Source organism: Nycticebus coucang, chromosome 3 (genome assembly GCF_027406575.1).
Source record: "Nycticebus coucang isolate mNycCou1 chromosome 3, mNycCou1.pri, whole genome shotgun sequence".
In the NCBI taxonomy this organism is placed as follows: domain Eukaryota; kingdom Metazoa; phylum Chordata; class Mammalia; order Primates; family Lorisidae; genus Nycticebus; species Nycticebus coucang.
Window position 1 is genome coordinate 155,122,120 of NC_069782.1, and position 13,600 is coordinate 155,135,719.

The following is a 13,600-nucleotide window of genomic DNA, read 5'->3' on the forward strand; positions in this document are numbered from 1 at the left end:
GAGTCATCAGATTTCCACATACATTACTTGATGTTCTCAGTTCAAAATTACTTACAAGCTTCAGTCTAAATTGAGATTTCTAGGAAAAGTAGACAAAAGAAAAAGAAATCAAACTTAAAAATACATTTTCCCGTTAGCATTTACATATATTTACATGTCTGCTGCTGGAGAAATACAGCTGCTCAGCTTATACCTTCGTGACTGTATCCTTAGTAAACATTCTGCAGCAGAAGACAGGATGCTATGGGGGGAATTACGTCCTCCTGAAAAGATGGGTTGAGCCCTAAGGCACCTTACTTGGAAGTGGGTTCTCCAGAGGTGATTCGTTAAGATCAGGGCACCCTGCAGCGGGGCAGCCTTTAACCCACCGGTGTTCCTGTAAGAAGATGGCTTCGTGAGGACCGGGGCAGAGGCTGGAGTTGGAGTTACGTCGCCACAAGCCAAGGAGCCCCAGGGAGCATCTGAGCTACTGGGGGCTGGAGGAGGCGAGGAAGAAGTGGGGAAGACGCCTGGTTTCAAGCATCTGCCTCCGAAACTGAGAGGATAAATCTGTTGTCATTTTGTCACAGTAGCCACAGGAAAGTAACACAGAGGACAAGGCACAGGTAAAAAGGCGTTTCTCAGAAGAGGCCTTTTGCAAAGAGACCCCGGAACTTTTACTGCCTGCCGGAGACCCCCAGCCCGTGTCTCGTCCTCTGTCTCCACTCGGTGAGGAGACAGGTTCAGAGAGACTCTGCTCCTGGGTGTTTTGTGTCATCCTGCGAGGGCAACCACTGTGCCTGGAATGTGACAGTGATACCAGACATCGTCTCAGATCTACCTTTTCCTTTCAGCTTGTGTTTGATGTGAATTTTCTTGACCACAACTTGAGGTGAATAGGAGATACTTGATTAACAGCCATCCCTCCAAGGAGGCCAGGCATTGAAATGTATACTCGAGATTCTTTTGGCACGGTGGACTTTTTCCTGTGAGTATGAGCAGATGGTCTCTTCCTTTCCCTCCAAAGAGAACACCCATCCGTGAACGATGTATTGATTCCTTTACGTGTGCATTTAGCGGTGTTGGGGCGGAGCTGCTCTGTGGTGACACGCTTCTTAGGGGCTAGAGATCCGGTGAAGAGCAAGGCAGACCTGGGGTGGTCCCTCGGGGTGTCAGCTGTTCATTGGGAAAGTGTTTTTTTCCTTGGACTCAGTGCCAGGCTGTGAGGATGCTGGGCGGTGGGTGCATCTCTGAGAGAAGACACCTGCCGTGCAGGTGAGGGGCACGTATCCAGGGGCCGACAGTCTGGGGATGCCCCTGGGAGCAAATATTATTCGTGGAGATCTCAGGGACCTACAGAGGACACTCGGGAAGAGAGGAGGAGTGTTCCCAGCAGTGGGAACTGCCTGTCCAAGTCTCCAGTGGCTCCTTGGAGAAGCTGAAAACGTAAAACGTGAATAGTGAAGATGTCCATCAGATTCAGGGTCAAACTCGAGTGAGAGGAAGGCCCCAAAGCCTCTCCGGTCACATGAGGGCCTGGAGGAGAGTGTGGTGTGTCCCCCGTCTCTGTTGCGTGACCGGAGACGCGACAACAATATGTTGTTAACATACGTCAACCCTCTGGCCCATATCTCTGAGGAAGGGCAGCATGCCCTTTGATCTCAGGCTTCATGGGGTGCACAGCTTCAGAGAATGGGCTTGTGGAATTTTTAACTCCAGGGACGCCAACTCTGCGTGTGTCCCAGGGGGGCCCAGGTCCCTTAAGTCTCTGGAAGAATAGCAAGTCATTTTAAACTCACACTGAGTTCACTTTGTGTGCTTGATGTAGGATATGTTTCTTTCTTTTTTTTTTTCTTTTAGGCACCAAAATTTTTATTTACCCACCTTCGTAGTTTCTTTTAACATTATAAACCAAATTAATCTCTTTTTGATCCAAGTTTGTGGATAGGAACCATCATGTTACAAAGTAGTGGCAGATTTATGCTTGCTTTTGTTTTTCTGGCCCCCTCCAACCTATGGCTGTCACTTGTCCTTTCTTGGTTGTCCCTTAGCAGTCTACTCTAACCCCTATAAAATAGGGACTTAAAGTACCAACCTCGTTGTTATGAGGGTTAAGAGAAAGCCAGGCTTTTGGGAACATTCAAACGCCCAATGGTTCCTCCTTACCCTTCAATAAAGCTCCTTCTCAGGTTGGGTATGGCGGCTCACGCCTATAATGCTAACACTTTGGGAGACTGAAGCAGGAGGATCACTTAAGGCCAGGAGTTCAAGACCAGCCTGAGCAAGAGTGAGACCCCATCTTTACAAAAAATAATCAGCCAGACATGGTGGGATGAGCCGATAATCTCGGCTATTCAGGAGGCTGAAGTATGAGAATCACTTGAGCCCAGGAGTTTGAGGTTGAAGTGAGCTATGATGATACCACTACACTCTAGGCAACAAGACAAAGCAAGACCCTATCTCAGAAAAATAAAAAATAAAAAAATAAAGCTTATTTTCATCTGTCATGGTCTGATAGACTAGTTAACCTATAAACCAAACACATGGGCCCATAGGTTAGGTGAAAGTCTAGAGGATAAGATACATGGGTTTTATGATCACTACTACCAACTTTCAGCCTAAAGGACTGACTAGTGAGCAGTTCCAAGACCACTGAGCTCATGGTTTCCTGCAGATGTATCCCTCGATCATGACCAGCCCTTGAGGAGAGCCCTCTCAATGCCCCCTACCACACTTGGAACAGTTGAGGGATGCAGCCGAAGCCACCGACTGAGTGACAGCCCTTGGGAGTCAATAGGGGCACACAGACAAACCAATCCCAGAATTGGTGCCATTTGCTCTTGGGGAGGTGAGGCGGGGCCTGGGCAAGGACAACAGCTGAAAGGTGCAGAGCAGGCCTGTCTCAGTAGCAGTAGTGATCAGGCTTGGAGGGGCCATCACGGGGTGGCCTGCTTCTCAGTCAGCTTGGTTAGCTTCACGTTCAGCTTACCCAGGTGGGCTTCAGCCACTGCCTCATCCAGCTTTTTAGGCAGGAAGTGAACCCCAACGGGGTACTTCTCTGGATGAGTCCAAAGTTCAATCTGTGCCAGAACCTGGTTGGTGAAGGAATTACTCATCACAAAGCTGGGGTGGCCCATGGCACAACCTAGGTTGACCAGCTGGCCCTGGGCCAGCAGGATGATGTGGTGCCCATTCTTCAGCAAGTATCGGTCCACCTGGGGCTTAATGTTCACCTTCTCCACAGCATTCTCATTAAGCCACTTGACATCTATCTCCACATCAAAGTGTCCAGTGTTACACACAACAGCTACATCCTTCATCTTCTCAAAGTGCCGACCAAGAATTATGTCAATACAGCCTGTGGTGGTGACAAAGATGTTGCCCTCTTGACAGGCCTCATCCATGGTGGTCACTTCGTAGCCCTCCATGGCAGCCTGTAGTGCGATGATGGGATCAATCTCGGTGATGATGATGCGGGCCCCGAAAACCCTCAGAGCCTGGGCACAGCCTTTGCCTACATCACCATAGCCTGCTACTACTGCCACCTTGCCTGCAATCATCACTCTGTGGCCTGTTGGATGCCATCAATGAGGGACTCCGGCAGCCATGGAGGTTGTCAAACTTGCTCTTGGTGACAGAGTCATTGACATTGATGGCAGGCACTTTCAGGATCCCATTGGCCATCATCTTGTATAGGTTGTGGACCCCAGTTGTGGTCTCCTCAGAGATGCCTCGGATGCCTGACAAAAGCTGTGGGTACTTGGTGTGGATAAGGTTGGTAAGGTCACCACCATCATCCAAAACCATGTTAAGAGGCCCATCCTTGAAGTACAACGTCTGCTCGATGCACCACAGGTACTCCTCGTCCGTCTCACCCTTCCAGGCATACACGGGAATGCCTGCCTTGGCAATTGCAGTGGCTGCATGGTCCTGGGTGGAGACGTTGTTGCAGCTAGACCACTGCACCTCAGCACCCAGGGCGATGAGGGTCTCAATGAGGACAGCGGTCTCCACAGTCCTGTGCAGGCAGCCCGGCCATGCGGGCGCCCTTCAGGGGCTTGGAGGCCGAGTACATCTCCCTCATGCGCATCAGGCCTGGCATCTCGTTCTCCACCAGGCTGATGTCAGCGACTTTGTAGGGCAATTTGTCAGACATGATGGCAGTGCTTCCGCACGCAGTGATGGACACAGGTGAAGGCGGAGGGCCTAGCACTGGGAACTATAGTTGGCAGGCAGCGCCAGGAAGGGGATATGTTTATTTCTAAATATTATCCTATAGTCTCCCTGGAGAGTGGCTGTGGGCGGGTCTTCCGTGGGCCTGGAGAAGAGGGTGGTGTATCGTCTGTCTCCCTGGCGGGCGGCTGTGGGTGGGGTCTCCTGTGGGCCTGGAGGAGAGTGTGGTGTGTCGTCTGTCTCCCTGGTGGGTGGCTGTAGGTGAGGTCTCCTGTGGGCCTGGAGGAGAGAGTGGTGTGTTGCCCGTCTCCCTGGTGGGTGGCTGTGGGCGGGTCTCCCATGGGCCTGGAGGAGAGGGTGGTGTGTCGTCTGTCTTCCTGGTGGGTGGCTGTAGGTGAGGTCTCCCGTGGGCCTGGAGGAGAGGGTGGTGTTCCCCCGTCTCCCTGGTGGGCAGCTGTGGGTGGGGTTTCCCGTGGGCCTGGTTCACTGACTGAGAGCTGTGTCCTGGCCTGGTGGCCGGGCCCTGCCTCCAGGGCCTTGGTGGAGTCTGCAGGCTGACTTGTCAACTTGCCCAGCATTATTAAGTATCCAGCCCCAATTTACCATAAACTAAGGCAAAACAAGCTTCCTTCCTTCCATTTCTAAGCATTCTTTTGCAGGGTTGCCACACAGCCAGAGTGCCCCTGAGCCAGAATGGTTGAGCTGTTGAGTCTAGGCTGGTGTGACAGTTAAGTGTTTAATCAGTCACTTTCAGAGGCTTGGCTGTGGGCCTTTAGTCTCTTGGGGTATTATTGTGTCTTGTTTGAAGAGGGCTTCTCTGCCTAGAGCAGCGGTTCTCAACCTGTGGGTCACAACCCTTTTGGGGGTTGAACAACCCTTTCACAGGGGTCACCTAAAACCATTCTGCATATCAGATATTTACAGTACCATTCATAACAGTAGCAAAATTACAGTTATGAAGTAGCAACGAAAATAATTTTATTGTTGGGGGTCACCACAAGAGGAACTGTATTAAAGGGTCACGGCATTAGGAAGGTTGAGAACCACTGGCCTAGAGGGACTGCTGGGAACTGAGGTTTCCAGCCCTGTTTGGACTTATGGGGTATGGAAGTTTATTTGCATTGGAATTGATTCTACAACCCATTTCAGGTCCTGTTGTGGGAGGGATACTTCTTGGCCTGGAATCACTGGGTTGAGAGGCTCTTACAGTTGGACTGACCTGGGGATGAATCCTGGCTACACTCCGGGCTAACTTTGGCATTTTTGGAATTGACTTCAGCCAGTATGCTGTGGTCTGCTCATCTCCTAACGGGATAATCATAATTGCTACCCCGCATTGTGGTTGTCACACCCAGGAGATGTTAGGGTTTGTCAGACCTGCTCTAGTAGAGAAATGGGAATGCAAGGTGACAACTGCCAGGATTGGGCAGGGTCCCAGCTATTTATTCCTGGCTTGAGAAGCGGCCTGGGGCCCAGTGTGGGTGTTGGGGTCCCAGGGAAGACTACTGGGGCTCCTGGTGAAACTGGGAGGGTGTAGAGTGGGGAGAGAGGGAGGACCAGACTGCAGGATTCACAGAAGAGGTGCAGTCTGGTCTCTCGCTTTAGGACAGGGCAGGGCTGAGAGCTCTCAGGCCAGGTTAGCAGGTGGGACCTTTGTCCTGAAAGCCTGAAGATGGAGGAAACATTGAAGGGTGGGGTGGGAGACGCAGCCAGGAGGGCACTTTATGGTACAGTTGTAAGTTTACGAATCAGTTCATGACTTGACTTTATTGAGATGAGAGTCACCTAACGTATAGTTGACCTCTAGCAAGTTCACAGTCCAGTGGCATTCAGCCGTCCCAGGGTTCAGCAGACACCATCACCATGTAGTTCCGGAACATTTCTCTCACTCCAAAATAACGCCCCTGTGTCCATTAGACAGTTTCTTCCTATTTCCTCCTCCCCTAGCTCTGGGGAGCCACCAAACCGTGTCCTGTCCCTGTGGGTTTCTCTCTTCTGGTATCTCATCCAGATACAGATCAGCTAGTGCGTGGCCCTCGTCTGGCTGCTCCCCTGCACGTGGGTGGTTTCAGGGTCCACCTGTTTCCTGTGTGTCAGTCCTTTTATCCTTAATTCCTTTGGGAGGCCGAAAGGCCATAGCCCACCATTCATCTGGTGATGGACATTTGGGCTGCCTCCACCTTTTGGCTACTGTGACTGGTGCTGTGAACACTCACGAGCACATGCTTGGTTGAACACATTCTCACTTCTTTGGGGTGTATACCTGGGCATGGCATTGTGGGGTCACAAGGCAATTTGTGTTTCACTTAGTTGCCTGATTCTGGGACACAGCAGTCAAGGCTGCTGAACTTGTTGGAGGCCAGGCCCACACAGAATGCTTCCACCCCAGCCTCACCCAGTCTTCCCGTGACCCTCGGGGTGGAGTGCAGGTGCCTCTCAATGGGCAGTCGGCATGGGCGTCCGTGGTCCTGCCTGCCCTGTGCTATTCTGCCTCCCTAGCACTTTCTCCGGCACTCCGTTGTTTCTTGGGCTGCCCTCCCCAGACTTGGGAAAGGGAGTTTGGGATCCTTCATGGGAAGGCTCCGCAGAGGTAAGGCCTGGGGTCACTTGCCTAGTGTGCAGGAGTTCAGGCCAAGGCAAAGCTTTGCCCAGGTTTGCATCTCAGATTTGCATCTAAGACATAAAGGGACAAAGCCGCCTCCTGCCCTGAGGGTCCAGGGCTGGACTCTGCTTTTCTCCATCTGAGTCTTTGGTTCTGTGTATCCTGTTCTTGGCTATGTGGACATCAGGGTGGTTTCTGTTAGCCTTTGACCTGAGGACATGCCAGGGGAGGACTCTCCAGTCTCCTTATCTGATGGCCCAAGGCTCCCTTTCCCCAGCTTGTGGGCGATGCGGGTGTCAGAGTCCCTGTCTCCTGGACAGAAGAAACCAGTTTATTTTAGGAGTTCTCTTGGGCTAGTTACTGCTCACGCCCTGCCTAGCCAGGTCACTGTATGTCACTGCTCAGGGGAACAGGAGCCGGGGCTGGTTCCCTGTACTTCACAGGGGAAAACTGCTTGGGAAGAGGATGAAGGCAGTCTTGGGTTCCAGCTCACATGCCTGTTCTTAGACAGATGTCAGCTGACCTGAGTCAGACCTTGGGGAGGCAGGTGTTTCCCGGTATAGCAGAGCCCGGGGTGATCAGCTACATTTGGAAAGGGGGGACTGGGGAGGTGCCCATGAAGGCAAGGCAGACTCAGGCCCACACCCTGCTTTCACCGCGGTCTAGCCATGTCACAGTAGGGAGTTCTAAGTCTCAGTTTTTCCGTGTCTCCCCGCAGCAGCCAGTGGTGAGCTGAAGTGTGTTAAGTCTGTGGACAGTGGTGCCACGTGGAAGCTGGCCCAACAAAGTACCATAACACACTGGGTGGCTTACAACAACAGGAGTCTGTTCTGTCGCAGTTCTGGAGGCCAGAAGCTTGAAATCAGGGTGACGGTAGGGTTAGTTCCTTCTTTGGAGCCAGGAATCTGCCCCTCACCTCTCTCTGGCCTGGCGCTGCCAGTGTTTTGTTCCTTGGCTGGTGGCAGCGTCACCCTGATCTCCCTCTTTCATGCTATTCTTTTCCTGTGTCCAAATCTCCCTCTTATTGTGAGGACAGCCATTGGCTTATTGACGACCCTAATCCAGTGTGACCTCATTTTAATTACTTTCACAAAGACTTATTCAAATAGGGTCACATTTACCGGGGTTGAGGAGGTAGGACTTGAACTTATCTTTTTGGGTGATACAGTTCATCCCACAGCTACTCTTAGTTATGAGCATTGCAAAACAAACAGATCTGATCTAGGGCTGGAGCGGGTATGAAAACCACGAACCTGGGTCAGTGGTGATGCCCAGGAGGCCACATGCTCCCAGAATGTCACATAGGGCATGACCAGAGAGATCTTTCTGGACGAGTGCTGGGAGCTTCCTTGGCTCTCACAGAGCTTCTCTGACTCTTGACATTCTAGGCCAGCGGTGGGTCATGACCCCTTTGGGGGTTGAATGACCCTTTCACACGGGTCGCCTAAGACCATCCTGCATATCAGATACTTACATTATGATTCATAACAGTAGCAAAATTACAGTTATGAAGTAGCAGCGAAAAGAATTTTACGGTTAGGGGTCACCACAACATGAGGAACTGTATTAAAGGGTCGCGGCATTAGGAAGGTTGAGAATCACTGTTCTAGGCTGATAGTTCTGTCTTAGAAGTCAGGGGCCCGGTGATGGGGAACAGCTGTTTGGATCTCAGTAAAGTTGAAGTGGGAGTGGCTGGGACCTGGGGAGAAGGTCATGCTGTATCTCAGATGTCATGATTGTGAAGGACGCCACCCAGGGACTGGAGGAAGGAGATCCCAACAGTTTCAAAGACAAGGCCAGCTTCAGCTGATGCATACAGGCCCTGAAAGGTCTGCTGACCCAAGAGGACTCAGAGCTTCTCAGGTACCATCCAGGTGGGATGGTCCCAGAGGGTGGCAGGTGGGGGAAGATGACAGTGTGTTTGCTCTGGAAGCCTCTTGTGGGCTCAGGCTTGGAAGAGACATGGGGTAGAAGTCAAAGGGAGGAGCTCCCGACGGGGGTGAGTTACTCTACCCTCCTGGGTCCTCGTGTGTTGACTGGGATGGTTGGCTTTCCAGGATTTTTCCAGCTCCGTTTTCCCATGACTTTTGTGGACATTGGTCTGAAAAGGGAGGGGGTACAGCACAGAGTTTATACCTTCAGGCACCTGCAGGTGCTTGCCTGCCCGGGATCTGGGGGTGCAGAATGCGTGCCACTTGCTTCATCTTGTGCCCAGGACAGAGTTCCTGGCACTCTGTCTGCCCAGCCAGCTCAAACTCCGCTACCCCTTCCAGAGTTTACTAGAAAGATAAAATAGGGTTGTAGTAAAAAAGCATTAAGTCTTCTGTTAACAAGAGGGAATAACAGTGGGTTGTTGAGACAGGTGGTGGAATACTGCTGGAGACGGACAACTCAGGAAATCCCGCCTGGTGGATCTGTGGGTCCTGGAAGGTCGAGGACAGTCAGTGCTGAATGACAGAGACAGTGTCACAGAGCACCTGATTATCTGAGACCACAGGCCTGGGCGCATCAGAGGAGCCTCTGCCAGACTGACCATACAGCCTCAGAATTCGGGACTCGGAGCATCTGATGACGGGGAGAACAGAGCAGAGCTTCACAGCAGTCTTCCCGGGAGACCGGGAGACTGCTGTTGATTAAGCCTAATGAAGAGTTCTAGAAAAGCAAAATTAACATCATCCCAGGCTGTCCTTGAGGAGCATTTGAACAATATGCAGTTGTGAGGTTTGCAGGGACGAAGACCCAGGGTGCGCAGCTTGTGGGCCTGTCTGAGTTCCCAGGGGCACAGTGGTGCAGGGTCAGGAGCCAGAGCTGAGCTGAGCACAGGAAGCACTTGTGGTGGATAAGGGAGGACTGTCCTTCTCTATCCCCTGGGGTACCACGAGCCTCGCCAGTGCAGCTGGACATATGTGGGCCACTGACTGTGACACACGGGTGGATGTGACTTCAGTCCAAGGAGGATCAGATTCTAATTCATGATCTTGAAGTCTGGGTTCCTCCTGACTTTGGCTCCTTGACTGACAGCCTTGGGGAAGCTTTTCTTAACTGCAGTCCCCACACACCATCACGGTTGGCTCCCGGACACGCCTCCTCCCCTGTGTCCTGTCGTCCATTTCTGTAGGTTGACTTGGATAGGTGCTGAGGGAGTCTGAACCCTTTCTGGCCTGGCAGGGGAGGACAGGGAGCACCTTGGCTCTGTGCAGCTGGGCCTAATGGGAGACACCACCCCAGGAGGCTGCCCAGTGTGGTAGGGCGTTCCTGTCAGTCCCACAGTTGGGCCGTGTCCTGTGGGGCTATTAATGTGAAAGTGTGACTTTATTGTAGGGGAAACATGTTTGTGCTGTGGAGCGGCAGGTGCTGCACCTCCACCTGACAGCTGGGTTGTCTGACAGCTCCCTGTTAGGTGAAGCTGTTCCTGTAACAAGTGCCAAGTGACAGACATGGTTCTGTCCACCCTTCAGGATTTCACTTTTGTCATTGTCCAAGGGTGAGGAAGAGGAAGGGAACCTGTTGAAACCAGCCTGGGCTGATCGAGTCCTGTGGAATGGGGTCTCTTCCCGCCCATTAAACATGAACCATTTTAGAACATTCACAGGTTCTAGAGATCCGTGTGCTTCCCGGTGTGGCACATGGCTTTTGCTAAGGGCTCCCTGTCCTGGGAGCTGACCTAGCACAGCCTTGCTTTTGGGCTGCTGGGATTTCATCCAGCTGCCCCTGGCCAGGTGCTTGTTCACCACACTTCCCTTGGAGACATGGGGGTTTGGTGGGAGGTGACAGACATTGCTGGGGTCAGCTTGAACTTCTGCAATGTGAGTTCTCTGGAAATCTCCTAAAAGGTGCATTTGAAACTATTTGATGCCCCTTTCTCCAAAGCTGTTTCATTTACTCAAAGCTAAGGTGTTTCTTGTCTGTGAGCTCAGGTTTTATATTTGGTATTTCCTTTGTCTTTTTGTCTGGAGAGAATCTGGGTGTTTATTTCCCAATAGCATGGTATCTGCCTTCTCATTTGGGCTTCGGAGAAGGAGGCACCATTGAAATTGGACGTCCAAGTGACGGTCATTCGCGACAGCGGAGTTCTCAGGAGTGGCTGTGAGTGTGACGCACACACTGTGACACTCTCACTGCCATGCCCCTGTGGCTCTGAGGCAGACTCCCACCTTGGGAGAGAAAGCATGCACCATTTGATTCACTTTTTCATAATTGTCACACTTGGTTGCTCAGGATCCAAATCTGATACTATAAATTCTGCAAATACCAAAGATGAGTTTCAACTCTATCTTAAAAAAATCTCTGCTACCTGATGTGGACCCGTGAATCAGAGCAAGACTGGACAGCCACTTTAAATCTACATCGTAGCTTTTTGGCTTCTGGTTTGTTTGGGTTTTTTTATTTTTAATTTTTTTTCCTGTTTAAAAGATGAATGTCAACTTTATCTGCTTTGCCACCTGCTGTGAGTCTAACTTGGTGCATTGCTCAGCAGCACTGTTCGTCACAGCCCATTGGGAATTCATGCATCCTTGTTTTTTTCCCTTTTGCCTGTCTTCACCGTGGAGCCCTGTGCATACAGGGTGTTGATAAGTATTTCCAAAAATACGGAGCTTTGCTTTGAAATGTAGGCTGTTACATCATAGCCATGTAGAAAGGCTTAATTAGAAGGTTCCTGATTTTCATTGAGAAAGTTTCTGAGAAGAACTCTGTGAAGTTGGTAGAGCAGCTGTGGATACTAACGCACTCTACTGGTTTTCTGGTTGGTGACCGTGTGGCTTTAATCTAACAGTGGTTCTCAACCTTCCTAATGCCATGACCCTTTAATACAGTTCCTCATGTTGTGGTGACCCCCAACCATAAAATTATTTTCGTTGCTACTTCATGAAGGAAGGTTGAGAACCACTGATCTAGAGGATGCTTGTGGGTACCCCTGCAGCATGGTAGGAGTTCGAGATCACAGTTCTCCTTGGAGGCCAGGACCACAGGCTGGCCTGAGTAGCAGCCTTGATGAGCAGGTGGCTGGACTCAGCTCTGATTTGGGCCTGGCCATGGGTGGGAGCCTACGGGAGAAGAGTTGGAGGAAGGATGAGAACTGGAAGAAAGTGGGCACAACTCAGGCTTCCTGCCACATGCCTCTCTGACCTGGGAAAGCCGTTCCTCATGAATGATGTTTTTACTGCTAACCTCGTCATTTCCTTGTAGACTCAATAGGGAAGAAGTTTATAGGGACATAGCAGACTTGGGGTATTTGGGGATTCACTGATTTGTCTTGCTTCATGATTTTAATTTGATTGAGAATAATTAGGGCTAAAACAGTCCTAGAGAGACGAGATCTGTGCAGCCATTCTGGTTATTCTTTCAAAACAGCGTCATCTTCCAAATTAGATAATGGAACCTGGTGGTGGTGGTGGGGTGATGCCCAATATTAATTTCTAGATACTTATTTTAGTAAACAAACTCTTCGGTCCAAATAAGTCAGAGTGCCCACTTTTGTAGCTGGCCAGGGTTTGGGTAATTAGTTTATTAAGTAAAATTTGACTTGTATTGACAAGAATTGGCATTGTGATAGAGACAGTAGTTGCTAACTCTTTGTCTTATCAGGGAAATCAAAATTGTCTGTTGAATTATAGTGACGACATTCTGTTGCTCTGTCACCTCACCAAGATAATTCTTTGGAGGGTGATTAAATGTACCATGAATCCATATATATGACAAGGCAAACAGATGGATAAACAGGCCAAGTAATTATCAGCTGTACATTTACATTTTTCCATCACAATGTTTCAGGGACCTGCTGGTGCAGAGTAATCTGTTTGGTCATCGTGTGGGACATGACACTATTCATAAAATTTACTTGATTGGTTTATCTGCCCTACACTCTGACCAGAGGGCGTTTCAGCTGTTTCAGCTGTGTTTGGAGGGTCTCTGTTTTTATTGGTATCTAGTGGACAGAGGGAACAAGAGAGTTTGATGTGATAACGTATTCTGTGGTTCTGAAAGGAGATGTTATGTATAAAGGAGCCCCCCCCCCACCACATAAAAGAGATCTCTTTTGTGGGTAGATTGTGCACACCTAAATCGCCATGAAAATTTCATTTCACAGTGCTAGTTTTGACTCTCGTCTTTTAAAACACAAAGTAAAAGAAAATCTGCTAACCAGTCCAACAAGGAAGTCTTGCAAAGCCGCAGTTAAACGGCACCATGTCAGGTATCATTGCCGTTCCCAGGAGGCTCTCCCTTCCCCATCTTGCCTTTGCAGGTGGAGTGCTACGGGCTAAGAGCCCCAGGGGGAGGGAATGCTGCCAGTCACTCTCTTTTAAGTTGCTTCATTCAGGGGGCTTCTACACTCACAAGATGAGGAGGGGAAGGCTGGGGGTGTTGGCTGTGTGTTGTTGCTTTGATATTTGCTTCTTTTCTCAGGTGTTAGAATCCTAAGGGTTGAGCATGGGAGGAGATGGACTCAGCCCTCCTCTGTAGTTGTTTTCGGTGGGGTGAGGCTCACTTTCAGTGTCAGGTTGAAGCACAGCACCGCATTCCTATAGGAGCAGGTTGTCTGATGGCGCAGCAGAAATAACTCTTGAAAGATGTACGCATGTTAGAATCGAGGAATAATGGATGGAGCTGCCTCTTACTTCTGATTTGTAGGAATTTGCCTTAATGGAATGAGCCAGCCTCCAGGGATCAGTCATCTGGGCTCTCTGGTGACGCAGAGAAACCATCATCCTATTTATTTTTACTGTAAATACACTCAACATTATACAAAGCCATTAAAAGGTAGCATGATCTGTCCTTTTGGGAAACTTCTAATGGAAAGTAAGTGATAGCTGAGGAGTGTTCTGGCTGGGCATTTATTTGTAAGGC

At 50.2% G+C, this 13,600-nt stretch overlaps 1 protein-coding gene and 1 pseudogene across 4 annotated transcripts in view; one reads left to right on the plus strand and one right to left on the minus strand.

The window, feature by feature from the left end:
* The window catches only part of DOCK1 (dedicator of cytokinesis 1), a 510,373-nt gene that overhangs the window by 15,878 nt on the left and 480,895 nt on the right, over nt 1–13,600 (plus strand). The gene's annotated exons all lie outside the window — the stretch shown is intronic.
* On the minus strand, nt 1,840–4,220 carry LOC128581425 (adenosylhomocysteinase-like; annotated as a pseudogene). Its single transcript, XR_008378832.1, has 2 exons — nt 2,360–4,220; nt 1,840–2,329 (listed from the first exon to the last, which is right to left on the minus strand). The product of XR_008378832.1 is annotated as an adenosylhomocysteinase-like (transcript).